Source organism: Coregonus lavaretus (assembly GCF_964263955.1).
Source record: "Coregonus lavaretus genome assembly, chromosome: 2".
In the NCBI taxonomy this organism is placed as follows: Eukaryota; Metazoa; Chordata; class Actinopteri; order Salmoniformes; family Salmonidae; genus Coregonus; species Coregonus lavaretus.
The window spans coordinates 83,532,854-83,547,524 of record NC_139989.1 but is presented as its reverse complement, the minus strand read 5'-3'; the positions used below and the strand labels follow the sequence as shown (position 1 = coordinate 83,547,524).

Genomic DNA, 14,671 nt, shown 5'->3' with positions numbered 1-14,671 from the left:
TCTCTCTCTCTCTCTCTCTCTCTCTCTCTCTCTCTCACACACACACACACCTGCTGTCTCAACCTCTGAATGATCGACTATGAAAAGGCAACTGACATTTACTCCTGAGATGCTGACCTGTTGCAACCTCTATAACCACTGTGATTATTATTTGACCCTGCTGGTCATCTATGAACATTTGAACATCTTGAAGAATGATCTGGCCTTAATGGCCATGTACTGTTATAATCTCCACCCGGCACAGCCAGAAGAGGACTGGCCACCCCTCAGAGCCTGGTTCCTCTCTAGGTTTCTTCCTAGGTTCCTGCTTTTCTGGGGAGTTTTTCCTAGCCACAGTGCTTCAACATCCGAACATGCGCTGTTCGGCACGAGACAACCGTTAGAGCCAATGACCTTCAAATCAAATTGTATTTCTCACATGCGCTGAATACAACAGATGTACACTTTACCATGAAATGCTTACTAACGAGCCCTTTCCCAACAATGCAGTTAAAAAGTAAGAAAAATTAGCTAAATAAAAAAAGGAAATAGTAACACAATGATATAACAATAATAAGGCTATAAGGAGTACTGAGTCAATGTCCAGGGTACCAGGTAGTTGAGGTAATAACTAGACTATATACAAGGAGTACCAGTACTGAGTCAATGTGCAGGGGTACCAGGTAGTTGAGGTAGTAACTAGACTATATACAAGGAGTACCAGTACTGAGTCAATGTGCAGGGTACCAGGTAGTTGAGGTAATTGAGATAATATGTACAAGTAGGATAGAGATTACATCTCCTCATCCAGGGAGTGTAAACACACTCACTGACAGACAAACACACACACACACACACACACACACACACACACACACACACACTCAAAGGGAATGTTGTGATAGTTTAATATTGTTTTAGGACTATGAAAATGGGGAAAAGGATTAGCCTATGGATTATGAAAAAAACAAAGAGCTAATGGGAAAATGGGAGAGGAGAAATGACTAGAGACAGTGTTGTTTAACTCACTGACCATGACCCATGAGTTCTTCTTACCTTTGTTCACTAGAAGAGTCTCCCTCTCTAAACTTTATAGAAAGATTCATAGACCAGTCACTCGTCATGGACACACAGCTGGGTACAGGGGAGGCTGGTCTCTCCTGCTTGATTGGACTTCAACACAACAGAGACAAACATTACGTCTCTCATCTACTCTGAACTCAGATGGGGAAACATAAGAAGAGTTTCATTCCAAAACGCTATATATCCATTTTCAGAAATGTTCCTAAATGAGCTTCTATAGTTTAAATAAATTATGAAAGAGATTGGTGTGTTTTTTCACCATCTAATCATGGTATGGGGTTGTTCAATGACAGACATGTATTTGTTTAAAATCGATCACTTATTGGCTTCATTTCAGAGAGACAAATGTTAATAATAAACTTCGGTGTTTCAACACTGTAACGAACTCCGTCGTTGTTCCCCAAGATCACCTCAGCCCACTCTCTGCGTAACTGGACAATATGCTTGGCGCCAAACCGTACGTGGACGCGGACAGTTCCAGAACGCGGACATGAGCAGAGCCACATAATAAACTAAAGCAAGTGTTTAAAGTCGGGTACATTAGTAATATTCTTTTTTTATTATGTCAAACAAAAATTATTCGTTTTTTAAAACAATATTTTGAGATCTGGGCACGTATCCAAAAAGCGTCTCAGATTAGAAAAATTGGTCCTCTCTCTCCCCAGACAGACTCATTTTAGACCACTGACCCCTAAACAGAGATACAGCATGTTGGTTGTGGTTAACACAATGACAACTAGTTCTTGAATGTACATCTGCCTCACTCTCAGAGAAATAAGTAGTACTGCTAGGTTTTACACAGTCAAATGTAACCAATAACTACATTTTTTTTTATAAAGAACTGTACACATGATACATTTGTAACATCAATATAAAAAATTGTTTAAAAAAATAAATCCAGTAATATGAGATCTGTATGTAAAACATTTACCTTTGAATTTAGCAGATGTTTTTGTCCAGGGCCTGGTATCCCAAAAGCATCTTAAGGCTAAGTTCATCGTTAGAACCTTCGTAGGAGCATTGTTAAATCTCTGAGCTGTTTCCCAAAACCATCGTTATTAACGTTGCACTTGAAAACGCTCATAGTTTAACACCTGCCTCAGACCACTTGTAGAACAGCCAAGTGCGTCGTTAGATGCTTTTTTGCCCTCCCGCGTCACTTTATACACAGCAGATCTCCGCTAAACATAGAATCACATGGTTTATCTCTCTGTGACCGCCGATAAATTCAGAACAAAGTTGACTACAAATACAAAGTTGCAAATGTCTTCGCAATTGATGCAAACAAGCGACGTATAAAATGATGCTTCAAATGAAAACCGAGATAACTGCATTAAAATATAAACAGTAGGCTATAGTCCTATTTCAATGAAATTGAAATACGTTTCATGTTCAATTAATTGAGTTCTATGTTGCTACATGTAGACTACGGTCTGTAATTTGTCTCAATATATTTCATGATGTGTAGCCTAACATGTGAACAATGATGTGCCAAATCTGTGATTTAGAATAAGCCGCCTCAATATTTGCAGCCGTAGGTGGTAATATCTCTGTAGGAGCTGATCTGTCATCAGTATTGGGAACTAATTATAATGTTAAGGAAATATTTAAATGGAGAAAACTGATCCAAGAGCAGCGCTCCCTTTCTTTCGATCCTCTAAATAACGACATGCTCCAACAACGCACTTGGCGACCGTTCTCTCTGCGTGGTGCGTGGGAAATACATGTTACATCTTCAGCCGTTGTAGGAAAGATGCATCTTAAAACACTGGTAAGCCTAAATTCCATCGCTATCGGGAAACCGGGTCCAGAGTGACTTACAATACAGTTGCCATATTGTAGTGTATTCAAGCTTTAAAAAGGCTTCTAGAGTTTGTAATTTCCACTTAAAAAATGTCAAACTTGATTTGCCCTAATGAAAAATGTACCCACCACTACAAAAAATGTTCATGAATTATAATTCACGTAATAATTTACATTTCCTATTCCTGCAGGATTATATTCCTGCTGTGAGAAACTGGGTCAAATTAAGATATGACATCTGTTAGTGCATTCATCTTAAGATATCTAGGTGAGACAACCACATATCACAGTCAAATATACAGGATACGAACATTCCATTCCAGCTAAACAATGGATATATAGCATTTAGTTAAAAAAAAACATTTATTTTTATACACATCTCAAATCCATTAATAAAAAATCTGAGAACAGTAATATTGAAGGTACCCAGTAATATTGAAGGTACCCAAGGCAATCATTTCTTTTTTTTAAAATTGTGGATATAGAGTTTTGGAAATAAACGTACGAATTCTTAAACAAAATTGTCATCTCACCTCTTAGCTTTGGTGTCATGTCCCCCAGAGAGACTCATTTTAGAGGCAGGGACCCCCTCCTCTCTCTCCCCAGAGAGACTCATTTTAGAGGCAGGGACCCCCTCCTCTCTCTCCCCAGAGAGACTCATTTTAGAGGCAGGGACCCCCTCCTCTCTCTCCCTAGAGAGACTCATTTTAGACCACTGACGCCTAAACAGAGATGCAGCATGTTGGTTGTGGTGAACACAGTGACAACTCAATCTAGAATGTCCATTGTTCTCTTTTACTCATGATCTCTTAGAAATAAAACATTTACTAACAGACACATCCAAACAGTCAGGTGATTTAATGCAATGACTTTTTCTAGCCCAATGACTACTCCACCAGGCCTGAAAACTAGGCCAAAACATAGCCCCTGATAGGCCTACATCTTATTTCAGACAGCCTCCAGTAGCCTGGGCAAGATGTAGGCAAGATGTAAGCTGAATGATTTAGCAGCTTGCTTAGTTCAAATTGACAGATTAATTTATTTAACATGAATAACAAGACGATGTTGAGGTAGGAAGTGGTTCTGTTACCCAGTAGCCTGCTGGAATAGGCTACTGAGAATGGGGTCGTTATTTCAATCATTTAATCAAATATTAATAATATGATAATGAACTGATTAGGACAATGCTTGTCAACAACAGCCAGGTAATATTTTTTTTAATCTGTTGCCTAATCTCTCTCTCTCTCTCTCTCTCTCTCTCTCTCTCTCTCTCTCTCTCTCTCTCTCTCTCTCTCTCTCTCTCTCTCTCTCTCTCTCTCTCTCTCTCTCTCTCTCTCTCTCTCTCTCTCTCTCTCTCTCTCTCTCTCTCTCTCTCTCTCTCACACACACACACACCTGCTGTCTCAACCTCTGAATGATCGACTATGAAAAGGCAACTGACATTTACTCCTGAGATGCTGACCTGTTGCAACCTCTATAACCACTGTGATTATTATTTGACCCTGCTGGTCATCTATGAACATTTGAACATCTTGAAGAATGATCTGGCCTTAATGGCCATGTACTGTTATAATCTCCACCCGGCACAGCCAGAAGAGGACTGGCCACCCCTCAGAGCCTGGTTCCTCTCTAGGTTTCTTCCTAGGTTCCTGCTTTTCTGGGGAGTTTTTCCTAGCCACAGTGCTTCAACATCCGAACATGCGCTGTTCGGCACGAGACAACCGTTAGAGCCAATGACCTTCAAATCAAATTGTATTTCTCACATGCGCTGAATACAACAGATGTACACTTTACCATGAAATGCTTACTAACGAGCCCTTTCCCAACAATGCAGTTAAAAAGTAAGAAAAATTAGCTAAATAAAAAAAGGAAATAGTAACACAATGATATAACAATAATAAGGCTATAAGGAGTACTGAGTCAATGTCCAGGGTACCAGGTAGTTGAGGTAATAACTAGACTATATACAAGGAGTACCAGTACTGAGTCAATGTGCAGGGGTACCAGGTAGTTGAGGTAGTAACTAGACTATATACAAGGAGTACCAGTACTGAGTCAATGTGCAGGGTACCAGGTAGTTGAGGTAATTGAGATAATATGTACAAGTAGGATAGAGATTACATCTCCTCATCCAGGGAGTGTAAACACACTCACTGACAGACAAACACACACACACACACACACACACACACACACACACACACACACACACACACACACACACACACACTCAAAGGGAATGTTGTGATAGTTTAATATTGTTTTAGGACTATGAAAATGGGGAAAAGGATTAGCCTATGGATTATGAAAAAAACAAAGAGCTAATGGGAAAATGGGAGAGGAGAAATGACTAGAGACAGTGTTGTTTAACTCACTGACCATGACCCATGAGTTCTTCTTACCTTTGTTCACTAGAAGAGTCTCCCTCTCTAAACTTTATAGAAAGATTCATAGACCAGTCACTCCTCATGGACACACAGCTGGGTACAGGGGAGGCTGGTCTCTCCTGCTTGATTGGACTTCAACACAACAGAGACAAACATTACGTCTCTCATCTACTCTGAACTCAGATGGGGAAACATAAGAAGAGTTTCATTCCAAAACGCTATATATCCATTTTCAGAAATGTTCCTAAATGAGCTTCTATAGTTTAAATAAATTATGAAAGAGATTGGTGTGTTTTTTCACCATCTAATCATGGTATGGGGTTGTTCAATGACAGACATGTATTTGTTTAAAATCGATCACTTATTGGCTTCATTTCAGAGAGACAAATGTTAATAATAAACTTCGGTGTTTCAACACTGTAACGAACTCCGTCGTTGTTCCCCAAGATCACCTCAGCCCACTCTCTGCGTAACTGGACAATATGCTTGGCGCCAAACCGTACGTGGACGCGGACAGTTCCAGAACGCGGACATGAGCAGAGCCACATAATAAACTAAAGCAAGTGTTTAAAGTCGGGTACATTAGTAATATTCTTTTTTTATTATGTCAAACAAAAATTATTCGTTTTTTAAAACAATATTTTGAGATCTGGGCACGTATCCAAAAAGCGTCTCAGATTAGAAAAATTGGTCCTCTCTCTCCCCAGACAGACTCATTTAATAATGGGTCGTTACAATATTTTGAGATCTATGCCCATATCCAAAAAGCGTCTCAGAGTAGAAAATGTGTCGTATAAGTGCTGAGAATAAAGCCATTTTAGTCCTACTCTTATGGGTATAAATTAAAGCTATGCATGAAGCCTCTTTATTCATAAGCGTCCCACCTAGTTGGCAGATATTTAGGACACCTCATGAGCTGTCCTAACCAGTTAAGAGGTACCAGCAGGTGTCTTGATAATAGAAACATGCAGCGAGTCAGTGGTTCCTGTACAACATGTAATTGCTTTGGAGCAGTGGTGACCTGTCATTCAGGGCAGTGCCCCACCTGTTTAGCAGATGCTCTTACCCAGAGCGATTTACAGTAAGTGCATTCATCTTAAGATAGCTAGGTGAGACAACCAGATAATACAGTCAAATATACAGGATACGAACATTCAATTTCAGCTAAACAATGGATATACAGTGGGGAAAAAAAGTATTTAGTCAGCCACCAATTGTGCAAGTTCTCCCACTTAAAAAGATGAGAGAGGCCTGTAATTTTCATCATAGGTACACGTCAACTATGACAGACAAATTGAGATTTTCTTTCGCCAGAAAATCACATTGTAGGATTTTTAATGAATTTTTATTTGCAAATTATGGTGGAAAATAAGTATTTGGTCACCTACAAACAAGCAAGATTTCTGGCTCTCACAGACCTGTAACACCTTCTTTAAGAGGCTCCTCTGTCCTCCACTCGTTACCTGTATTAATGGCACCTGTTTGAACTTGTTATCAGTATAAAAGACACCTGTCCACAACCTCAAACAGTCACACTCCAAACTCCACTATGGCCAAGACCAAAGAGCTGTTAAAGGACACCAGAAACAAAATTGTAGACCTGCACCAGGCTGGGAAGACTGAATCTGCAATAGGTAAGCAGCTTGGTTTAAAGAAATCAACTGTGGGAGCGATTATTAGGAAATGGAAGACATACAAGACCACTGATAATCTCCCTCGATCTGGGGCTCCACGCAAGATCTCACCCCGTGGGGTCAAAATGATCACTAGAACGGTGAGCAAAAATCCCAGAACCACACGGGGGGACCTAGTGAATGACCTGCAGAGAGCTGGGACCAAAGTAACAAAGCCTACCATCAGTAACACACTACGCCGCCAGGGACTCAAATCCTGCAGTGCCAGACGTGTCCCCCTGCTTAAGCCAGTACATGTCCAGGCCTGTCTGAAGTTTGCTAGAGTGCATTTGGATGATCCAGAAGAGGATTGGGAGAATGTCATATGGTCAGATGAAACGAAAATATAACTTTTTGGTAAAAACTCAACTCGTCGTGTTTGGAGGACAAAGAATGCTGAGTTGCATCCAAAGAACACCATACCTACTGTGAAGCATGGGGGTGGAAACATCATGCTTTGGGGCTGTTTTTCTGCAAAGGGACGAGAACGACTGATCCGTGTAAAGGAAAGTATGAATGGGGTCATGTATCGTGAGATTTTGAGTGAAAACCTCCTTCCATCAGCAAGGGCATTGAAGATGAAACGTCGCTGGGTCTTTCAGCATGACAATGATCCCAAACACACCGCCCGGGCAACGAAGGAGTGGCTTCGTAAGAAGCATTTCAAGGTCCTGGAATGGCCTAGCCAGTCTCCAGATCTCAACCCCATAGAAAATCTTTGGAGGGAGTTGAAAGTCCGTGTTGCCCAGCGACAGCGCCAAAACATCACTGCTCTAGAGGAGATCTGCATGGAGGAATGGGCCAAAATACCAGCAACAGTGTGTGAAAACCTTGTGAAGACTTACAGAAAACGTTTGACCTGTGTCATTGCCAACAAAGGCTATATAACAAAGTATTGAGAAACTTTTGTTATTGACCAAATACTTATTTTCCACCATAATTTGCTAATAAATTCATTAAAAATCCTACAATGTGATTTTCTGGATTTTTCTTTCTCATTTTGTCTGTCATAGTTTACGTGTACCTGTGATGAAAATTACAGGCCTCTCTCATCTTTTTAAGTGGGAGAACATGCACAATTGGTGGCTGACTAAATGCTTTTTTCCCCCACTGTATAGCGTTTTGCAATAAAAATAATAATAATTATATACATCTAAAATCTATTAATTAAACATCTGAGAACAGTAATATTGAAGGTACCCATAAGCAACCATTTCTGATTAAAAAACAGATGTGAAAAATTTTGGAAATACCATTTAGGAAATAAACTCTTAATAATTCTTAAACAAAATTGTCATCTCACCTCTTAGCTTTGGTGTCATGTTCCCCAGAGAGACTCATTTTAGAAGCAGGGCCCCCCTCCTCTCTCTCCCCAGAGAGACTCATTTTAGAGGCAGGGCCCCCCTCCTCTCTCTCCCCAGAGAGACTCATTTTAGAGGCAGGGACCCCCTCCTCTCTCTCCCCAGAGAGACTCATTTTAGACCACTGACCCCTAAACAGAGATCCAACATGTTGGCTGTAGTTAACACAGTAATTCTTGAATGTAAATTGTTATCATTTATGAATTATCTCTTACAAAACATTTACTAACAGACATATCGAAACAGTCAGGTGATTTAATGCAATCACATGAATGAATATCTAGTTGTGACATCTCTTCACCATGGCCATGTTTCACACTTATTTGTATTCATTAAAAGTCGGCCATTTATTATTTTTGAATCTGTTCTTTTTTAATCGTATCTGAGAATGTAGACAGAAGGGCTAAAACAGGCTTGATTGATCTGGGCGGGATCAGCTCTCATTTATTCATTTTCTCTTAGAAATAAATCATTTACTAACAGACATATCTAAACAGTCAGGCTATTTAATGCAATCAAATGAACATCTGGTTGTGACATCTCTTCTCCATGTTAACTGTCAATAATAATAATAAGTCACTGTTTGTTAAGGTAGTTATAGACAGTGCAGCAACACAAGGCCATGTCTCACACTTATTTGTATTCATTAAAAGTCGGCCATTTATTATCTTTGAATCTGTTATTTTCTAAACATATCTGAGAATGTAGACAGAAGGGCTAAAACAGGCTTGATTGATCTGGGGGGGGGGTCAGTGATCTATACAGAAAGGTTTTTTGCAACAATTAAGAGATTTTATATTATTTAAAGTACTAGGTTATAATGTATAACAGTTTTTTTGTTGTTGTGTAAAGCAGATCAAGGTCTATACCTCAGCAAGTGGCGACCTGTCATTCAGGGCAGGTGGCCTTTCCTGTTTTGCATGTTATTGTGGCATTAATACGTGCAACATATCAGTTTGCTAACAATGTACAAAATATATACACTACCGGTCAAAAGTTTTAGATCACCTACTCATTCAAGGGTTTTTCTTTATTTTTTACTATTTTGTACATTGTAAAATAATAGTGAAGACATCAAAACTATGAAATAACACATATTGTAACATGTAGTAACCAAAAAAGTGTTAAACAAATCAAAATATATTTTATATTTGAGATTCTTCAAATAGCCACCCTTTTTCCTTGATGACAGCTTTGCACACTCTTGGCATTCTCTCAACCAGCGACCCGTCATTCAGGGCAGGTGGCCTTTCCTGTTTTGCATGTTATTTTGGCATTAATACGTGTCACATATCAGTTTGCAAAAAAAATAAAAATACATAAATATGTATATCATTGAGTTAATAAAGCCGCAAAAAAACATGGTCTCTTTTTTGTTTTCTTGAGTAAGGCAGCTCCAAAATGCAGGTGTTTCAGCCTAGCTCAGTGCTTTCTGTGGTGGTGGGGCAAGCCAGAAGAAAATACATTGTGATTGGCTCAGTGTTCTGTCACTCATGGGGACACTACGTCACCGCCAAGTCTAAGGGTAGAGCTAGAAAATTCAAGCCCCCTTGGGTGCTGCCACAGAGTTACATTAGAAGTGCCCATACAAGAAGGTCATTGGCCAACAGATAAAATGACATCAAATCACATTATATCTACAGTAGCTTTGATTGGACTGACCATGTCAACATCATACTTTCAAAATCTTAGCCAGCAGTTATCATCATGAATCAGGTCGACAATCTACAGGCAAATCCTTTTTAATCCTTGTCATATGAAGAGAAATAATGAAGAGAAATGATTGGGCAGCTGTTGGGACTCTGCTGTTGGGACTCTGCTGTTGGGACTCTGCTGTTGGGACTCTGCTGTTGGGACTCTGCTGTTGGGACTCTGCTGATGGGACTCTGCTGTTGGGACTCTGCTGTTGGGACTCTGCTGTTGGGACTCTGCTGTTGGGACTCTGCTGATGGGACTCTGCTGTTGGGACTCTGCTGTTGGGACTCTGCTGTTGGGACTCTGCTGTTGGGACTCTGCTTTATGTAGGCCCTAACAGTTTGTGGGCACCGTTTGTCACCGTTATAGTACAATGAATGTATTGTGTAGTGTTGTGTTGTGGAGTGGCTTTGCTGGCATGCATCCCCCTTTATTTATGTTTTGCCCCACTAAGATTGACATGCTAAAATCACCACTGACCTCAGCTATAGCCTAGATGACCAGCCTAAACCTGTTCAGATCAGTTCCCATAACGTTATAGACCTAACAGTAGCAGGACAGAGCTTGTAGCCTAGGCATGGTATTTTACACACCATTTCAAACGGAGACCATCAGGTTTGTCAGCATGATAAGTGATTATAGCTCAAACCTACTCTGACCATTGAATGTCTGACGTCGACCTAACCTTATAATAGTTTGTAGTTTAGCCTGGACCTACGAGAGTCTGCCCGATGATGTAGGATCTTAATTTTAGCCAGTTTGCTACAGCAGGAAAATTATCCTGCAGCAACAGGACATTTGAATTATTATGTGAATGGCCTGCAGGGATGTAGCTCAGTTGGTAGAGCATGGCATTTGCAACGCCAGGGTTGTGGGTTCGATTCCAGTATAAAAAAATAAAATGTATGCACTCGCAATGTATGGAAGTCGCTCTGGATAAGAGCGTCTGCTAAATGACTAAAATGTAAAAAATCACCATGTAGAATTATGTGAACAGATGTAGGATCTTAATTTGATCACCCCCCACTGCAGAATAACTTTCCCTCAACGCAGTAAATGTAAAACTTGTAGTGTATTTGAGGTTTTAAAAGGCTTCTGAAGTTTGTAATTTCCGCTTAGAAATGGCAGACTTGAGTTTCCCTTACTAAAAATGTATCAACCGCTACAAAAATGTCCATTAATTATAATTCACATTTCCTGTTGCTGCAGGAATATTTTCCTGTTGTAGCAAACTGGCTCAAATTAAGATCCTACATATGTACATGCAAATGTACTTGGCGAATAAAGGTGATTCGGATTCTGCAAAGGTTGAGTCTCTAGATTCACTTGCTGCTCTGGGGAAAAAATGAAATGGAAATCATGGGCGATTTAAACTGGGGCTGGTTATCTCCAAACTTTGAGACCATGTCATTTGTTATATTTCACCCTATTGATAAAGGCAGCTAGAAGGCTGAACCCAGAAGACAACTTAAAAATCAACACTTACTGATATTATCCTAAAATCCTTTCACTCATATTGTTGTGTCTCTTTGTTCAACGGACGTCGGGAAGCCTGTGATATTAATATTGTAGCAAACAGCGGGGGAGGGCAGTGAACCCAGGTCGCTGGCCAAAACTAGGTTAACCCTATTGCTGCGATGGGAATTGTAACCTGTCTCACACTGCCCCCTATAAAAGCAAGTCCCGTGCTTCGACTACTCAGACCCCTCAAACATCCAGCCCATGCATTCGGATGGCCTCACAGACACCATGCTACTTCTGACACCAATGTAGCAAACAGCGGGGCAGGGAAGCGAACCCAGGTTGCATGTGTAAAATGCAAACAACCTACGCATCTCGCCATTGGGTTACTTGGTTGGAATTGTGACGTGGCTCATTTAGTGAGGAGTGGAACTATGATACAATTACAGTTATCATATGAAATGTTAAATGTAGAACTATAATATATGAATATTGATATATTGAATTTGACTTGCCCATGTTCAGTTAGCTCCATTTTGTATGATTAGACTGACACGTCCCTGTCTCAGTAGAAGTCGACTGTTAGGTCTGAGTGTTTTACTTCCATTCACTGGACTAAAATTACACCAGACATTACATTTCTCTACACACTTTACAATCATTCCTGGCATGATTCTCACCTTGTAGCCTGAATTCACAACCAGAACATGTCAAGTCATTGAGATATCTACTGTTCTGCTGAGAGAGCACCTTCCTGATGACTAGCACTGTATTCCAATGGATGAGGCCTGAGCTGGAATGTGAAGCTAACTGAAGCTAACTTTAGAAAACCGGTATATCTAGCTTGCATCATAGTCCACCCCTCAGGCTAAGTTCAGGTTACAGCATCAGGCAGACATCAACAGCCAAGTTGTAGGCTACAACCTGGGTCGTATTTATTAGTTTACACCGCAGCCAACAGTTTTAAAATGTTGCATAAACAGTTTACTCCAAACGCTGTACAACGTGACCTAAACGGTTTCTGTTGCCAAAGGTTTTGCTACGGTGGGCATTAATGAACACACACAACCTGTTTTGAGGAAGTGTAAGTTGTTGTTAGTCTTTCCACAGTATTTATTAGTCTCTCTTTCACACAACATACCTTCCTGAGTGAAAAGAGTTAACAGTAGATTAGAAAGAGAAAATGTTGTTGCTTGTTGTGTTTTAAGCCTGTTTTGAGAAGACAAGTCTATAGACCTATGATACAGTACACTCTTAGAAAAAAGAGTTCCAAAAGGGTCCTCTGGCTGTCCCCATAGGAGAACGCTTTGGGGTTCCAGGTAAAACCCTTCTGGCTTCCATGTAGAACCCTCTGTGGAAAGGATTCTTCATGGAACCCAAAAGGGTTCTACCTAGGACCAAAAAGGGTTCTACAAAGGGTTCTCCTATGGGGACAGCCAAATAACCCTTTTAGATTCTAGATAGTGTAGGAGCGATCACCCTGGGGCACACAGATGGAAACAGAACGAATTCATCCCACGCATCTAATTTATATCCAAAACATGTTAAGGAGAATAGGCCTATTATAACACTGTCTACAAAACATATCATCAACTATATGAATACACATAACAATATCATCAATTGTCAAAGACTACAGCCACCCTAGTCATAGACTGTTCTCTCTGCTACCGCACGGCAAGCGGTACCGGAGTGCCAAGTCTAGGTCCAAAAGACTTCTCAAAAGCTTCTACCCCCAAGCCATAAGACTCCTGAACAGCTAATCATGGCTACCCGGACTATTTGCACTGCCCCCCCACCCCATCCTTTTTACGCTGCTGCTACTCTGTTAAGTATTTATGCATAGTCACTTTAACTCTACCCACATGTACATACTACCTCAACTACCTCAACTAGCCGGTGCCCCCGCACATTGACTCTGCAACGGTACCCCCCTGTATATATAGCCTCCCTACTGTCACTTTATTTTACTTCTGCTCTTTTTTTTCTCAACACTTTTTTTGTTGTTGTTTTATTCTTACTTTTTTTGTTTAAAATAAATGCACTGTTGGTTAAGGGCTGTAAGTAAGCATTTCACTGTAATGTCTGCACCTGTTGTATTCGGCGCATGTGACCAATACAATTGGATTTGATTTGATTTGAACTATATGAATACACATAACAATATCATCAACTATATTAATACACATAACAATATCATCAACTATATGAATACACATAACAATATCATCAACTATATTATTACACATAACAATATCATCAACTATATTAATACACATCTTCAATGCCCTTGCTGATGGAAGGAGGTTTTCTCTCAAAATCTCAAGATACATGGCCCCATTCATTCTTTCCTTTACACGGATCAGTAGTCCTGGTCCCTTTGCAGAAAAACAGCCCCAAAGCATGATGTTTCCACCCCCATGCTTCACAGTAGGTATGGTGTTCTTTGGATGCAACTCAGCATTCTTTGTCCTCCAAACACGGCGAGTTGAGTTTTTACCAAAAAGTTCTATTTTGGTTTCATCTGACCATATGACATTCTTCCAATCCTCTTCTGGATCATCCAAATGCACTCTAGCAAACTTCAGACGGGCCTGGACATGTACTGGCTTAAGCAGGGGGACACGTCTGACACTGCAGAATTTGAGTCCCTGGCGGCGTAGTGTGTTACTGATGGTAGGCTTTGTTACTTTGGTCCCAGCTCTCTGCAGGTCATTCACTAGGTCCCCCCGTGTGGTTCTGGGATTTTTGCTCACCATTCTTGTGATCATTTTGACCCCACGGGGTGAGATCTTGCGTGGAGCCCCATATCGAGGGAGATTATCAGTGGTCTTGTATGTCTTCCATTTCCTAATAATTGCTCCAACAGTTGATTTCTTCAAACCAAGCTGCTTACCTATTGCAGATTCAGTCTCCCAGCCTGGTGCAGGTCTACACTTTTGTTTCTGGTGTCCTTTGACAGCTCTTTGGTCTTGGCCATAGTGGAGTTTGGAGTGTGACTGTTTGAGGTTGTGGACAGGTGTCTTTTATACTGATAACAAGTTCAAACAGGTGCCATTAATACAGGTAACGAGTGGAGGACAGAGGAGCCTCTTAAAGAAGAAGTTACAGGTCTGTGAGAGCCAGAAATCTTGCTATTTTGTAGGTGACCAAATACTTATTTTCCACCATAATTTGCAAATAAATTCATTAAAAATCCTACAATGTGATTTTCTGGATTTTTTCTCCT

At 40.4% G+C, this 14,671-nt stretch overlaps 2 protein-coding genes across 2 annotated transcripts in view; one reads left to right on the top strand and one right to left on the bottom strand.

Annotated features, from left to right (window-relative positions):
- The window catches only part of LOC311141405 (NLR family CARD domain-containing protein 3-like), a 674,300-nt gene that overhangs the window by 265,317 nt on the left and 394,312 nt on the right, over positions 1-14,671 (bottom strand). The gene's annotated exons all lie outside the window — the stretch shown is intronic.
- LOC311141252 (NLR family CARD domain-containing protein 3-like) overlaps positions 1-14,671 on the top strand; it is a 390,310-nt gene that overhangs the window by 325,618 nt on the left and 50,021 nt on the right. The window lies entirely within an intron of this gene.